The sequence below is a fragment of the Suricata suricatta genome, chromosome 1, assembly GCF_006229205.1.
Source record: "Suricata suricatta isolate VVHF042 chromosome 1, meerkat_22Aug2017_6uvM2_HiC, whole genome shotgun sequence".
Classification (NCBI taxonomy): domain Eukaryota; kingdom Metazoa; phylum Chordata; class Mammalia; order Carnivora; family Herpestidae; genus Suricata; species Suricata suricatta.
This window is the reverse complement of record NC_043700.1, coordinates 185,543,965-185,560,118: the sequence shown is the minus strand read 5'-3', so window position 1 is coordinate 185,560,118 and position 16,154 is coordinate 185,543,965. Positions and strand designations below refer to the sequence as shown.

Here is a 16,154-nt window from a genome sequence, read left to right as displayed (position 1 = left end):
TTATTTCGTGTAGCTCTCACAGAATACAGAGGTGCACAAAATAGCTATGACTACCTGATTTTCCATAAAGAAAGTCTTAGTGATACAGATTTCCCAATGCCTTGCTGACTAACTAGGCACTGAGTAATGCTTCAGAACTAAATCCAATTTCAAGTCCAATTTGCTTTCCCCTGTACTGATTGATTGATTGAATGATTAAGTGGGGAAGTAATCAAAACATGTTTAATCTTATTTCATTGAATCCCATAAAATAAAATGGAATGCTATTAAAAAAAAATAAACTCAGCCCTGTCTGGAAAAAATAAATAAACTCAGGCCTGTCTGGAAAAAAAAATAAAAAAAAAATGGAACGCAAATGTTTAGCTTGAATCAAAATAGATTGAGACCATTTAAGTTACAGTGAATCTTACAGCATCCTTTACTCCTTGATTCATTCCCTATATTTTGGCTAAAATTGAGGGTGTAAGCAGAAGAAGGGAGGAAAGTTGTGGGCAGGCTTGGTGACTACAAATTTGTGGCTGTAATTCATTAAGAGGAATCAAGTAACCTATAAACAGGTCAGACCACCAGAACTCTGCATTTTAAACTTGTTTGAAGCCATGTTAGCCTGTTGTTTTCTGGGCCGTGCTCTGGTTGCCCAAACCCTTCACTCATCACTGTCCACCCCCAGCAAAAGGACTGCTCTCCTCAATGTTTTATCCTTAGATGTCATGGATTAGAGCCACACAGCCTAGTGCACACTAAGCTAGGAAGGACTGATAGTTCGCAACTCTGACACATGGATGTTACTTGTGCTTTACCCAACACCCTTGCCCAGGAAGTACCCAACAAGGACCCCCTGCAAACACTGGTGACTCTCTGCCCTAGTGACTGGTCCAAACAAGACAGGAAGAGGAAGAGTCCAGGGCCCCATGGAGTAGCTGTCGATAAATGACACCAAGAAGTGAGTGACAACCTCCCCAACTTAATTATCATTTTAATGGGTCAGCTCTGACATATATTGGCTATTTCTTCCCAGAAGTCCCCAAATGGCTTGAGCCTCAGCTGCCCGTAGCAGTTGCCTTTTCAACAGCTTACCCTCTCTGGGTTTTCTCATCTTCCCGTTTTCTCCACACTCCCACACAAGTGCTTCCCAGAATCATCTCCAAAATAAACTGCTTGCACTCAGATCCTTTTCTCAGAGACTGCTTCTAGGAGAATTCAAGCCTGTGTTGTGTTGCTCTCTTCAGAGGTATTCATACTTTGAAGGCAGATAGCTGGACTCACAGCCCAAAGGGAAGATCCAGTAGTGAGGGAATGGTCACAAATAGGAGTCACGTGGGGGAATAAATCTTAACAAAGAACCTTCCCAGCAGCACCTCTGGGGTGGCCGCATTGTCTGTCTACACAAGAGGCAAGCTGGCCTGGTGGAAAAAGCTGTGGGCTAGGGGTTGGAAATGTGGACTCTAATGTTGTCACTGACACTGGCTCCCTCGTCACCCTTGTCATTCTCTCTGATCTTCAGGTTTTCTCTTCTGAAAATTTACGGGATTGGATTATTTGATCCGAGGGCTCTTCTGGGCTCCCAATCCCCATGAATCCATGGAAGAAGATGAAGTGCATGGCACCTCTTTAAAGGTATGTTTCACAAGTAATTAATAAACAAGCAAACTTTTCACACAGTACCAGCTGTAAGAAGGACTGTTTAATTAGGCACACGAGACGTTCCAATCTGTCTAGACAGGCTTCTCTTTTTCCCCAGGACGCCGTCAGCCATGCTTGCTCTGACACTGTGTCAAGGTGTCCTTTGGCTACAGACAGCGATTTTGTTAGGTGATAATTCTAATGCCATAGAGTCAGCCGTGGAACTTTCTTTAGTTTTAAAGCTGTTTGTCTTTCCACGTGGAGCTGACTGAGAAGATTTACCCAAGAAATAGCCAGGAGAGGCAGCATCTGCAACAGGAGGCACCAAAGAGTAGCTTTCTGGTGTAGCCCCAGTGTCCCTGTCTTTCACTTTAGTGGGCTTTTTATTTATTGCCCTGCTCCTAATTTCTGCCCTTGGGGAATAAAATGTCCAAACATTTACAGGGAACTTCCAAGTCATTCAGTGGACAGCCCTCTTCTACCTCACCCAGAATCTCTGACAAAGCCTTAGAGCAGAAAAAGAGATTCCTTGACACCCAGGTTCCTTAACACTCCAACTTGAGTCTTGTGACAACTCTGGCCAACAGACCTTAAAACCCTTGATCTTCCAGGTGTTGAGACCTTAAAACCCATGTTGATAATATTAACAGAAGTCATCTGGTCTGAAGACCGGAGAAGAAATACACAAAATTCCTGTCAGTAGCTAAAGAAACTTTTCAAAGTTCAGTCAGCAAGTTAGACAAATGCAACTCACCAAATGTCTTCAAAAACATTGAGTCTTTGTCTCTTAGGGTCTTTTGCAAATGTATTCGTGGGGGGTGGGGTATGAAAAATTCTCAGGAACCATAATTTTTCATTTAGTTCCTTTAGTTCTATAACTGTATCAGGTCACAAAACATAACACCAATTCAGTTACTGAAAGTGTCTGCCCAAGATACTGGCCACATTGCATACTTTGTTCAAGGCTAGGCTCCTTCTATCCTACCCTCACATAAGGTTAGGTTGATGGCTGTCCTTAGAGAAGGCTATGTTTGGTTTCTGTACTCTTTCTCTTCCATTTCCAACCCCACTCACTAGCTGCTGCTCCGCACCCCATAAAAGGTAAAGAGGATGGCCTGCCAAGGAGAAGAGGAGGAGAAAAGGCAGTTTTGGCTGGCATGGATGGCTTCACGCTCTCTGGACCTGGCAAAGTGAAAGCAGTAGCTCTTTCCTTGTAGATGCTTTGAAAGTTGTTTGGAAGAGTCTCTGCTGGCCCCTCCAACTACAGCTTTTCTGATGTGGACACACATTGTCTTCAGCTGGCTGCTTCCCCCACCCCAGATCCTCAAAGATGAGGTCCACATCTATTATACCACGTGAATCCAAAAGCACTCCCAAACAGTCCATTTGAGCAGGACTTGAATGGCTCCAGCTTGGCTCTGTCACCACCTGGTCTATGAAACATGGCCTTTTACATCTTCCTCCTCTGGTTACTTGCCAAGCACTGTAGTCTGCTCTCTCTGGCCCATCACAGGTTGCTATAGTTTTCCTGAGGAGATAGTATGTCTGGGTCCTTGGTGTTTACCAACTGCAGGGAATGTAACTGAAGTATTGTGAGTTCTCGCATTGAAACAAGCTCTCCGAGCATGAGAAAGACATAGCACCCTCACCCATTCACTCATGACCGGGAAAGGATTGCAACTGACACTTAAGTGAAACTCTTCACAAATAAAAACCCCATCATTTTTTCTCTCCATTTTCTTAAACATTTTGTATTCTCAAACAGATGACAGACCACAAAGATCATGGAATCAGATCTTGATCATGTCCCTGGAAGAGTCTCCCAAGATGGTCTGCCTCATGTTATCTGAAGTCTACCATAGTTATTACATGTGGGTGCCTCAATCAAAACTCTGGTCTTAAATTCTATTTCTAAATAATATCAGTGATAGATTATTTTCACTAATTTCTTTAAAGATTAGGTATGCTCTTGGGGCACTTGGGTGGCCCAGTTGGTTAAGCATCTTACTTAGGCTCAAGTCATAATCTTATAGTTCATGGGTTTGAGCCGCACATCAGGCTCTGTGCTGATAGCTCAGAGCCTGGAGCCTGCTTCAGATTCTGTGTCTTCCTCTCTCTCTGCCCCTCCCCTGCTCACACTCTGTCCATTAATGCAAAAATACCTTATTAATACATTCCTTTCCTAGATGTTTATTAAATGCCTTCTATGTTGTAGGTACAATTCTAAAATCTTACCTATTCTTTTTGTAATGCTTATTTATTTTTGAGAGAGAGGCAGATTTAAAGGACAGCAAAAACTTGGAGATGTTACAGCTCCAGCCAGACTGAGTGGAGAGAACTTGCTAAACCAGTCAGGCCTTAAGCTGAGACATTAGAAACATCATGTGTGGGGTGCCTGGGTGGCTCAGTTAAGTATCTGGCTTCAGCTCAGGTCATGATCTCACAGCTCCTGAGTTTGAGCCTGTGCTGATAGCTCAGAGCCTGGAGCCTGCTTCAGATTCTATATCTCCCTCTCTCTCTGGCCCTCCCCGGCTCGCACTGTCTCTCAAAAATAAATAAAAAGCATTAAAAATTTTAGAAACATCATGTGTGAGGAGGGGGGTTTCCCCTAACACTGAAGTGAGGACTCCCCTTCCTCACTCTAACAAAGCTTTAGAAAGTCCTCAAAGAAGTTCAGGCAGGTCCACAAGTACATTAACTGACTCCCAGATCAAAACTGAACAACGCTAAAGGAACACGAAATCCAGGCACTCAACTGTGAAGAATTCACCGTCTCCAGCATAAAGTACGATGTTACTGGAAATGTGAATATGCAGGTGAAAGACAAGTCAGTAGAAGCAGATGTGTCTACTTCTGTTTAGCCAATTTGGATTTAACAGAAGACTCTAAAATAATTATTATAAAATACGTTCAAAATATTTAAGGAAAGCATGACACAGTAAAACAGAAAACAGAATATAAGATAAATGGAAACTGTAAAAAAAAAAACTGAATAAAATCTCTAAACCCAAAACTAAAATTGTAATATTTGAAGCAAAGAATTCAATAGAGTGGTTTAATGAAAAATTAGATGCTTTTGGAGAAAAAATAGTGTCTTGGAGGTAGGGCAGCAGAAACAATTCAAAAAGAAGCAAAGCACAGAAAAAGAGAGGCCTGGAAAAATGAGCAGAGCATTGGCCAACCAAGCCTAGGTGATCTAAGAGGGGTGTGATTGGATTCCCCAAGAAAGGAGGTTGGAGAAATTGGGACATTAAAATTAGCCAAAAACAAACAAAAATAAACAACAACAAAAACCCAAAAATACTTGGTGACATACTTTCCAAATTTGATGAAAAAATGTAAGGCAATGATATTATCAGACACAAGGAAGGAGACATACATCAAGGCATCTCATAATAAGATTGCTACAACATAAAAAACAGGCAAAAAGAACAGCTGTAGAAAGGGAAGCATTCCCTGCGAGGCGACAGCAAGTGTGGCTGCCGGGCCCTCGTCAGAAACGGTGTTATCCGGAAGACAATAAAATATGTTTCAACTGCTTAATTTTTTTTAAACTAGAGTTCTATGTCCAACATAAATATGCTTCAAAAATAAAGGTGATATAAGGATATGTTTAATAAAACAGAATTCATAAACAGAAGACTTAAATTCAAAAACAGTAATGGAAGTTCCTCAGGCTAATGAGAAATACCAGATGAGTACTCAGATGTGCTCATACACAGATGTGTATCTTGATCTTGGTGCTTAATTTACTTAAAAAAATCATTGACTCAAAGGAAAAATATATAGAAAAATATATAATTTTTCTAAAATATATAGAAAAATATATAATTTTTCTAAAATATATAGAAAAATAGCACAGGGGCCTGTGGGTGGCTCAGCTAGTTGAGCCTCTGACTCTTGATTTCAGCTCAGATCATAATATCATGGGTTTGTGAGTTTGAGGCCCACATCACGTTTCATGCTGACAGTATGGAACCTCCTTGGGATTCTGTCACTTTCCCTCTCTCTCTCTGATCCTCCCCTGCTCCTTCTTCCTCTCTCTCAATATAAATAAATAAACTTAAAAAAAAGAAAGAGAAAAGAAAAAATAGCACAAAGGATAGAAGGACAAATAAAAATATACTTTTGTAAGGGCTCTTATGTGAAGGACATGACCTTAATTAATTCATAGCAGACAAAAAATCTAAATCATAGATTAAATTTTAAAATATCAATAATCATACAAATGGACTAAGAACACAGTCAATGGTAGATAGCCTCAGATTCAATTAAAACAGAAAGCAAGATGCAATCATATGCTATATATTTTTGATACACTTCGCATTGAAAGACAAGATATATAAAAGATAAATAATAGAAAAACAAATATTATGCCAAGACTTATTATAATAAATTTGAGTGTCAATATCAGACAAAATAGACTTTAGAACAAGAAATATGAGAGATAAAAAGGGACATTTTTAAATGATAACATGTCAATTCATCAAGAAGAAATAGCAATACTAAATATATACTTACCAAATGAAAAGGACTTACAGTACATGAATCAAAAACTAAAGAACTAATGGAACACATAGACAAAGAAAAATAACAGTAGAACAGCTCAATACTATTATATCGGAATTCCATACCAGAAACAGACAAACACTGAAGAACTATCTAGAAAATTTGAACAGCCCTGTCATCTAAATTGACCTTGATGGTTATTTACAGAACATTACAACCATCAGATCCAGATTTATATATTTTTTCACTTCTCAATGGAATATTTACAAAGATAGATTTGGAAGAAATGAAATTATGCACAGTATGTTTTCTAATTACAACAGAATTAAAATAGAATTGATACCCAAAAAAGTGTCATCTGGAAATCTCCAAATACTTGAAAATTAAGAAACACACACACTGCAATTCAATTGAGGTCAAGGAAAAACTAACAAGCTAAATTAGAAAATATTTTCAGGGTGCTTGGGTGGTTCAGTTGGTTTAGCATCCAATATCAGCTTAGGTCATAGTTTGAGCCCTGCATCGGGCTCTCTGCTATCAGCACAGAGCCTGTTTTAGATCCTCTGCCTCCCCCCGACCTCACACTTTCTCTCTCTCAAAAACAAATAAGCATTTTTTTAAAAAGAAAAGTTTTTCAATGGAATAATAATTAAGACATATCTAAACATGCATTGGGAGATAACTAAAGCACTGCTAAGGGAAAGTTTTATAGCTCTAGATGCTTATATTAGAAATGAAAAAAGGTTTAAAGTCAAGGATCTAAGCTTCCATAACAGAAGACAGAAAAGGGAGAGGAAATTAAGCCTAAAGTCAATAGAAGGAAAAAATAAGATAAAATAATACAAACTAATAAAACAGAAAATAAATAAGTATAGAGAACATCAGCAAAACTAAATGTTTGTTCTTTGAAAAGCTCAGTAATATTGATAAATCTCTGCCTTGGCCAAATTATTAGTATCAGGAAAGAATGAGAGAATATTTCCAAAGATTTTTAAATTTCTTTTAATAGTTTATTGTCAAATTGGTTTCCATATAACACCCAGTGGTCTTCCTCACAAGTGCCTTCCTCCATGACCACCACCCCCTTCCCCCATACCCCTTCCCCTTCAGCCCTTGGGTTCGTTTTCAGTATTCAATGGTCTCTCAGGTTTTGTGTCCCTCTCTTTTTTTAAGTATGCATTTATTTTGGGGAGGGTGCAAGCAGAGGAGGGGCAGAGAGAGGGAGACAGAGGATCCAAAGCAAGTTCCTTGCTGATAGGCTGACAGCAGCAAACCCGATGTGGGGCTTGAACCCAGGAACCTGATCATGATCTGAGCCAAAGTCAGATGCTCAACTGACTGAGCCACCCAGGTTCCCCTACCGTAGATTTTACAGACCCTAAAAGAGATAGAATATCAAAGTAGCTTACTAATAAAATCAAATTAGTATTTTAATAGTATACCATGAAGAAAAGCACAGAGCCAAATTGTGACACTAGTGAATTAATTCTATTAAATAAGTAAAAAATAATAATTTTGCACACTTTTTTTGAGCACAGTATAACCACAATCCCAAAGTCATTCAAAAATACTCAAACTAATTATCAACATTTCACATGAAAAGAACAGAAAAAATATTTTTAATATTAACCATTCAAATCCTGCAATACATTAAAAAGGCAATGCATTATGAATCAGAGGGGTTCATCTGAGAAATGAAAAGTAGATTTAACATTCACAAATCAATCAGTGTAAGCAAGAATGGGCACTCTTACCATTAACATTCACAAATCAATCAGAATAAGCAAGTTGGGCACTCTTACCTACACAGCCCATTAAGTTTTGATAAAATACACAAGGTAATTCAATATAAGAATGTTTGTCAATCAGTTCTGCCAAAATAACTAGAGACATGGGGGAAAGAAGGTGTAAACCCTCACCTCACCCATACATAAAAATTAAGTCAAAAAAGATAATAGACCCACAGGTTAAATGCAAACGATGAAGTACTGAAGATCATCGTCATTAGTGTCAATAAAGATTTTCAGAACCACGAAAGTACTAAAAGAAAAAACTGATAAATTGGATTTTATCAAATTGGACTTCTGTTCATCAAAAGACACCCTTAAGAAAAAGATTGGACAGGCCACACAATGGAAGAAAATATTTGCAGTATAAGTCAAACAAAGGATTGTATCCATAATCTACAAGTACTTTCAACTCAAAACTTTAAAAAAAAAAAATCAAGAAATCTATGTGGAAAAGGTAGGGGCGGAAAGCAAAATACTTGAACAGACATCTCACAAGAAAACATAGATGAATGGCCACAAGTACAGGACAAAGTGTATGACATCTTTAGTTATCAGGAAAACGCAAATTAAAACCACATGGAGGGGGACCTGGGTGGCTCAGTCGGTTAAACACCAGCTTCAGCTCAGGTCATGATCTTACAGTTTGTGGGTTCAGGGTCCACATCGGGCTCTGTGCTAATGGCTCAGAGCCTGGACCCTGCTTCAGATTGTGTGTTTCCCTCTCTCTCTGCCCCTCCCCCACCTGTGCTCTTCCTCTCTCTCTCTCTCAAAAATAAATAAATGTAAAAGAGTTTTTTAAACACATGGAAATACCACTGCACACCGACTAAAAATGACTAAAATTCAAGAGGTAGTGAGGATAAGAAGCAACTGGAACTCTCTTACAGTGTTGGTGGGAGTATAAAATGGTACGACCATTTTGGAAAATCGTTTGGCTTTTTATTTTGTTGTAAAGTTAAACATACTTCTACTCTCTGATTCATGAATTCCACTTCTCTGTATTTATCTGAGAAAATTGAAAACTTATGTTCTAGGTTCTCAAAACTATGGGTCCAGGAATGTTCAGAGCACTTTATTCATGAAAGGCAAAATCTGAAACAAGAAACACAAGTGCCCCTTCAGAAAAATAAATGAACAAATTTTAGGATATCCAATGATGAAACAAATGTCAGTGTATTTACATCGTGGAATATGACTGGTAAAATAATAAACTACTGATACCTGCAACAATATGGAATGAATCTCAAAACACTGTGCTAATAAGTAAATAAAAACAAGCACAAAAAGGCACATACTGTAGGATTCCATTTATATGACATTCTAGGCAAAGTTAAACCAAGAGTTAAAGAAAGTAGAACAGTGGCTGGTTTGGAGGAGAAAGATGTGAAGGAATTGACTAGAAGGGGGCATGGGCAGATTTCCTGGATGAAATATTCTATAGCTGAGGGGCATGTGGTTACACAGCCTGTATGCACTTGTCAAAACTAATTAAACTGTACACTTAAAATCTTTATGTTTCTTTGAGTGTAAGCAAGTATCTCAGTAAAATATGACAGCTTACTAATTTAAAAAATTGTGCTAGAGTGAATATAAGTGATTATAATAAAAATGACTGACAGGAACTACAGTGGCCCCAAAATGGACGTGGTCAGACTTCGGTGGGAGAGGTGTGGGGTCCGAAGAGAAGAATGAGATCTGGGACTCTATAAGACATGGAGGACCAAACCCAAGGGGAGGATGGTATTTGGGCCCCAGGAATCTCCTCACATGTCTCAAGTTAGTAATTCATGAGAGGCAATATGACTAGTAGTGTAGAGCTTGCTATCTGAAGCTAATCAGCCTAGGCTTATAATTAGTTCCCCTATTTAATAGCTGTGAGACTTCGGGCAAGTTCTCTAACATCTCTGTGCCTTGCTTTTCTTATTTGTAAAATAGGAAAAATATTACTTAACCAAAATCCTTATTGTGAGGATAATATGTTTTAATAAGTATAAAATACTTAGAAAAAATCTGGTGCACACTTAGCACTCACTAAACATTAACTGTCATCATTATTATGTTTTTCTGAAGAAAAATAAATTTTTTAAATTTCTTTAATGTTTATTTTTGAGACAGAGAGAGAGTGAGCAGGGGAGGGGCAGAAAGAAGGAGACACAGAATCCAAAGCAGGCTCCGGGTCCTGAGCTGTCAGTGCAGAGCCCCAGAGGGGGCTTGAACTCACAAACTGAGAAATCATGACCTGGGCTGAAGTCAGATGCTTAACCGACTGAGCCACCTAGATGCTCCTGAAGAAAAAGAATTTTCACAATGTTTCCTTGGAGAGGGGATTGGTAGGAGTTGAGAATAATGGGAAAGACAGGAGGTTGTTGAAATACTGTGATTTATAAAAAATATTTATTTGGGGCACCTGTGTGGCTCCAGTTGAGTGTCTGACTCTTGATTTTGATTCATGTCATGATCTCAGAGTCATGGGATTGAGCCCTGGATTCAGCCCTGCGTCTGTCTCTGCCCTGAGCATGGACCCTGCTTGGGATTCTCTCTCTCTTTCTCTGTCCCTCTCCCCTGCTTACACACTCTTTCTAAAAAAATAAAATAAATCTTTATCAAATATATATACATATATATGAATATTCAGATGATCAAATACATATTCATGTATTCTCATTTATTTCTCATATATATCTGGTCTTCATCCACATTCCCTGGCTCATGAGGTCCCCCAAACCCTATAAGTTTCCTAAGTAATAAGAATCCCGTAAAGGGGCTTTTGTTATGTTAAGGAGGTGACTTTTGTACTCTACCTAATCAAGAGGGCTGTTCACCAGGAGAACCAACCTTGGGATTAGCAGGTTGGAATTTCCAGTCAGGGGACCTCTTGGGAGGGGGCAAGGGCTGGAGGTTGGATCAATCTCCAGTGGCCAATACTCTAATCAATCATGCCTTTGTAGTAAAGCATCCATAAATACCCAAAAGGCCATGGTTCAGAGAGCCTCCAGATGGATAAATACATGGATATTTGAGGAGAGCAGTGCATTTCAACTGAGCATTGGAGCCCCATACCCTTTCCCCACCATGCCCTGTGCATCTTGTCCATTTGTCTGTTCCTGAGTTACATCTTTTATAAAAAATACTCTAGGAAATAAAATGTTTCCTGTGTTCTGTGACCTACTATAGCCAATTAACTAAACCTAAGGAAGAAGGGGGTCACGGGAACCTCTGATTTGTAGCCAGTGGTTAGAAGGCCAGATGGCAGCCTGGATTGGGGACTGGCTCTGATGTAGAGGTGGGAGGAGTACTCTAGGAGGACTGAGACCTCAACCTGTGGAATCGGATGCTGTCTCTGAATGAGGTACATATCAGAATGGGGTTGGATTGTAAGACACATAGCTAGCATCCCAAGGATTGCTTGGTGGTGTGGAGAGAATCCCTTCCTCCTCCACACATTGACACGGGGTGCTCAGAACACAAAGGGATTGCCTATTCCCCAACAACCCAGTGAGCTGAATCATGATATGAAAAAGGCAGCAGAAGCCAGAAAAATGAGATGTTGCATAAGGGGACTTTACGAGATTTCCAGGTTTTGTTCCAGTGCCGGTGGTAAAGCAGGACCCACGGCTGGAGAGAGGTCATTCTCACCTCACAGAGTTGCCACCACAGAGTTCTATGCAGTGGGACTAGCTAGGTCACCTGATGTAATGAAGGTGGCATTGATCAGCATGGATGGGGAGGTAGGGGATCAATTCAATCAGTCCTTTTGGACACCATTATTACTTCATACTCTGACAACCATTTTGAAACATTCTTAGAGAAGCATCATGAAGCAGAACAAGCATGGGCATCAGGGTCAGACGGTCCTACCTTTTGTGTGACATGTATAATCTATAGCACTGTCAGCAAATTACCCAACTTTTCTGAGTTTTCTTGTTGCTTTTTTTGTTAATCTGTGATAATAATAATACACATGTATACTATTTGCTATGTGTGGTATAATAAAGAAACTGTGCTCTGTCTTGCATGTTCTAATTAACTAACACCCATGACCCCCATAAGATAGGTATTGCCATGACCTCCTCTTTGCACTTTAAGAAACTCACTCACAGGACTGCATCATTGGCCTACAGTCCCAAAGCTAGCAAATTGTGGAGCTCTGATATAAACCAGATCATCAGAATATGGATTTGAGCCTTAGCACATCTTGGGTTGTGATGAGGGCCGTCGGATGTAAGCAACACGTGGGACACATGGTGGGTGTCTTGTGCTCAGATGGCACAGGGAGAGGATGCTTCTTTACCACTCCTGATCTTTCCTTTCACATAAAAGGAGGCCTATCAATGGAGTGTCATCAGCCCCACTGCCTCTCACTCACTACACCCTAGTGAAAGAGGAAAGACATATCCAATGGGTGAGTTTTTAAAAAAATATAAAGAAAGGTATACCTGTTCCTTCTTCTCTTTCTTCTTGGGAACCTATGCATCTCTTCTTGCTCACAGGGTACATCTGTCCTCTATTGTCTGATACCCCCAAGTCTCAGGATCCAGCATTGCCTATGACTTATGTAGTCTATTTGGCCGCCTCACTAAATTGTGCTCTAATCTTGCCACTATCAGTCAAGAGTAGTATTTTGACCCTAACTGCCTTACTCTTTTTATCCTATTCCTCACTGCAATCTGTGATGCCAGAGCAAGGGGTGAGGGGAGGTAGTATTTATTGTTCTTTCACATCTCTTGAAGTCCCATATACCCTTCCAGCTTCTATTTATCTGTAATGGGCTATGAGATTTCTCCTGGACTGTATATTTCAGCCCAAACATTTTTTAAGATATTTAGAAGCCAAAATAAGTCTCCTAAGTAAATGAAGGTAACTTTATTTGAAGGTAACTTATTTGAAAGGCAACATCATGCTGTTCTTCTGAGTGACTTCTTTCAAACTTTTTTACCCAGTTAACTACAACATTCCTCTATGAATCAGCTAATCCAGGATGGCCCTTGCCTAGCCTTCCCTGGCCAACAAACACACTCCACTCCAGAGAGGAAACTGTCCAAGGCACCGTGAATTTGGAGGAACTGGTACCAAGATGATTCAAGCTGAGAGATATTTAAAACAGACTGAGCCTCACAGGGCCTTTCTGAGCTCACACCATTCAAACCTGAGAGAGGCAGTTTCTTACTAATGTTGCCAGCTGAGAGTCTCACACAAATTATTACACACCATCCTTCCCATCCTGAGAACATATTCAGTTCTTGGACTAGAAATAAAGACTCCAGCTCCTTCAGTTGAGCTGCTGATGTTTGATGTGCTCTCCAATCTCATTCTCTTGTTCTGCCAAAGTGAGTAAAATATTTCCACCACTGTCCCTGAGGCCATTATAGCACATGGGGTGGGTCCAATTGACACATATATACATCCAGTTTAATGGAGCTAAATTTGGAAATGAAAAAAGGACTGCAATGCAACCAGATGAATTCTGTTCATAGAAAGCTTAGACCTAGGAAAATGAGTTTTATCCCTCCTCAGCGTGGTCCCTGGATCTAACTTCACGTATTCACTCATTCCAGATATACACTTACTGTGTGACAATGAAGGTAGTTAGCATCAAGAATACAAAACCCTTTCCCCCAATGAGTCTAAAGTATAAAGGAATTGACAAAAAAAAAATAGTGAATCAGGGACAAACAAACATAATCATGTATGGTAAATTATAATATTGAGCGCATTGGACATGTACATGATGGAAAAGAAGAAGCACAGAGTGTGATAAAAATGGAAAGGCTGTATCTAATCCCAACCACCAGCTAAGGAAATGGTTTTCTGGTGAGGGGACCTCTGAATTAGACATTAAGAACACCCAGGGGCTGACCTGTCAGAGAAAGAAAAAAGGTCGTTCCTGTTTGAGACCGAGAACATGTGCAAGACATGGAGGCGTTAGATTGCAAGGCATTAAATTACATTTGAGGAACTATAAGAACATTTCATGACCGGAGAGAACTGTATGCACATAGCTTATCCACTGTTAGACATTTGGCATTATTTAGTATTCAAAATCCTATGCAAAATAGCTTGGGAAGATACAGAAGAGAAGATTTTGTGATCGTTATTAGAAAAAAAAAAGAAAGATGACCATTTTTTGGGACAAATGATTACCATTCATAAAAGAATAGTTACCAAGACAACATAGAGAAAGGGAAAGCAGAACAACCACCCGGAATGAGAACATAATTTATCAGAATACTTTGGAAAAGGGAATACTGTTATTAACTGAATTTTTCTGGTGAAATCATCACTGCTTTTTTTAGCAATACCCTTGAAATTTCTTCTTAAAATTTGATGCAACTTTTTCTCTTAAAAAAACAATCAACTTAGGATGATGTCTGGTAAAAGTAAGTATTACTTAGTAGTGGCAGTGGGAATAGCAGTGGAAAGTAGTTCTAACACTGGTAGCCATAGTGATGGCAGAAGCGGTGATCGTTAGAGCAGTGGCGGCAGTTACAGTAATAGTAGTAGTAGTGTTAGCAAAACAGAACAAACAAGATATAACTTTTTGTTGACTCTGAAACAGGCAAAAATCTCAGAGCACTTATTAACAGTAGTATTCCTCTTTGGCCAGGCATATAACAGAATGCTTTGGGAAACTGTAACCTAATCAGAGAGGTCTAGGATTAAAGAAGCCAGGTACCTAGCCATTAGCTTTCAAAATATCTCTGTTATCGGCAGAGAAGGACAGAAACCATATGTTTGCACTCATAGGTCTAACAGGAAAACAGGAGAAACCTAATGGAGGACCAGGGGGAGGGGAAGAGGGAAAGAGAGTTGGGGAGAGAGAGGGATGCAAAACTTGAGAGACTATTGAATGCTGAAAATAAACTGAGGGTTGAAGGGAAAGGGGGCGGGGGGAAAAGAGGTGGTGGTGATGGAGGAGGGCACTTGTGGGGAAGAGCACTGGGTGTTGAATGGAAACCAATTTGACAATAAAATATTTTTTAAAATCTATATATTAAAAAAAATCTCTGTTATCAACTTCATCACTATCTCTCCTCACCTCCTCCCCAGATGCCCTGAAGCTCTACCCTAGGAGAATCTAACTCCCTCTCTATGTTCACAAAGCACTTTTCACATGAAAAGCCCTCATTTTTCATAATTGCAGAGATTTCTGTCTTTCCTCCTGACTGCTGCCTCCTTAAGACTGTAATTTGTGTCTTGTCCCCATGGGTGTCTCAAGCACTCAACAGAGTCACGGGGTGACAGCAAACATTCAATTAACCACCACTGCATTTATTGGACTCTCCTTATTTGTCCCCTTCTACGGAGTATAAAGATAAACGCTAGTGAAGTGAAATTTCAAATGGCTAAGCTCTGTCCATGAAGTTTTGCTCTTCTGAAGGGATATAGATTAATAATGTAGAGTCTGCCCATAACAAACATGGAAAACATTACATCTTAGTGCTCGATCTAGTAGTTCACGTTGCATGGAACTTCAGGTAAGGCCTGACAGTGTTCAGAGAATATCTTAGTGTTTCAAAAAAAATATCAGAAATCAAATGAAAAGAGAGAAAATCTCAGTATCAGTAGAGAATGCCCTGAGGATGTTGGCGTGTGAGATCCTTCATATCTACTCACAAGAAAAAGGAGGGCGCAGGGCCTGGCTGTTTATCCACCAATAGTGCATGGCAGGAATGAAGATGACAGTTCCAGCAGGAGATCACACAGAGACGCTGCTGAGCAGCAGGGGATGGCAGAGACAGTCCACACCAATCACCCAGCCAGTGCAGTCACATGAGCTGAAGAGGCAGGAAGCAGAGAGAGAAAAGACCACGATGGGGAATCTGGGGCTTTGCACATCTGCCCAGGCAAGCAGAGATTGCCTCCCCCACCAGTCTGATCTGCAGTTCAGTGGTCTCCTGGCAGCCTGGGTTCCAGGGAAGATCCAGGCCCTGGAAAGACAGGCAGTGGGAGAGATGGACAAGTTGGGTAAAGGGAAGTCTAAGTGGAAGAACAGCCATTACCCATTTTATGAGGACTTGTCATCTCTCAGGTGCTATAGTAGAGGAGCAGGATACATGGTAAACCCAAAGCCAACCTTAATGTCACAGATACATGTCAAATAAACCAACATTGATAGTATAACATGGTAAATTTCCCTATAAAATGAAACAACTATGTTGACTGCTCACTACATAGTAGTAACTACCTAAAGAGCCTTATATATGAATCCATGTAGTCTCACAAAAACCCTAT

At 39.9% G+C, this 16,154-nt stretch overlaps 1 long non-coding RNA gene across 2 annotated transcripts; it reads left to right on the top strand.

The window, feature by feature from the left end:
• Window positions 1–822: 822 nt before the first annotated feature.
• On the top strand, window positions 823–3,448 carry LOC115286071. Of its 2 annotated transcripts, none has more exons than XR_003905837.1 (3): window positions 823–943; window positions 1,505–1,617; window positions 3,389–3,448. It is a non-coding gene; the product is annotated as an uncharacterized LOC115286071 (long non-coding RNA). The 2 variants fall into 2 exon arrangements; XR_003905841.1 differs by lacking the exon at window positions 3,389–3,448 and adding an exon at window positions 2,701–3,368.
• The last annotated feature ends 12,706 nt before the right edge of the window (window positions 3,449–16,154 follow it).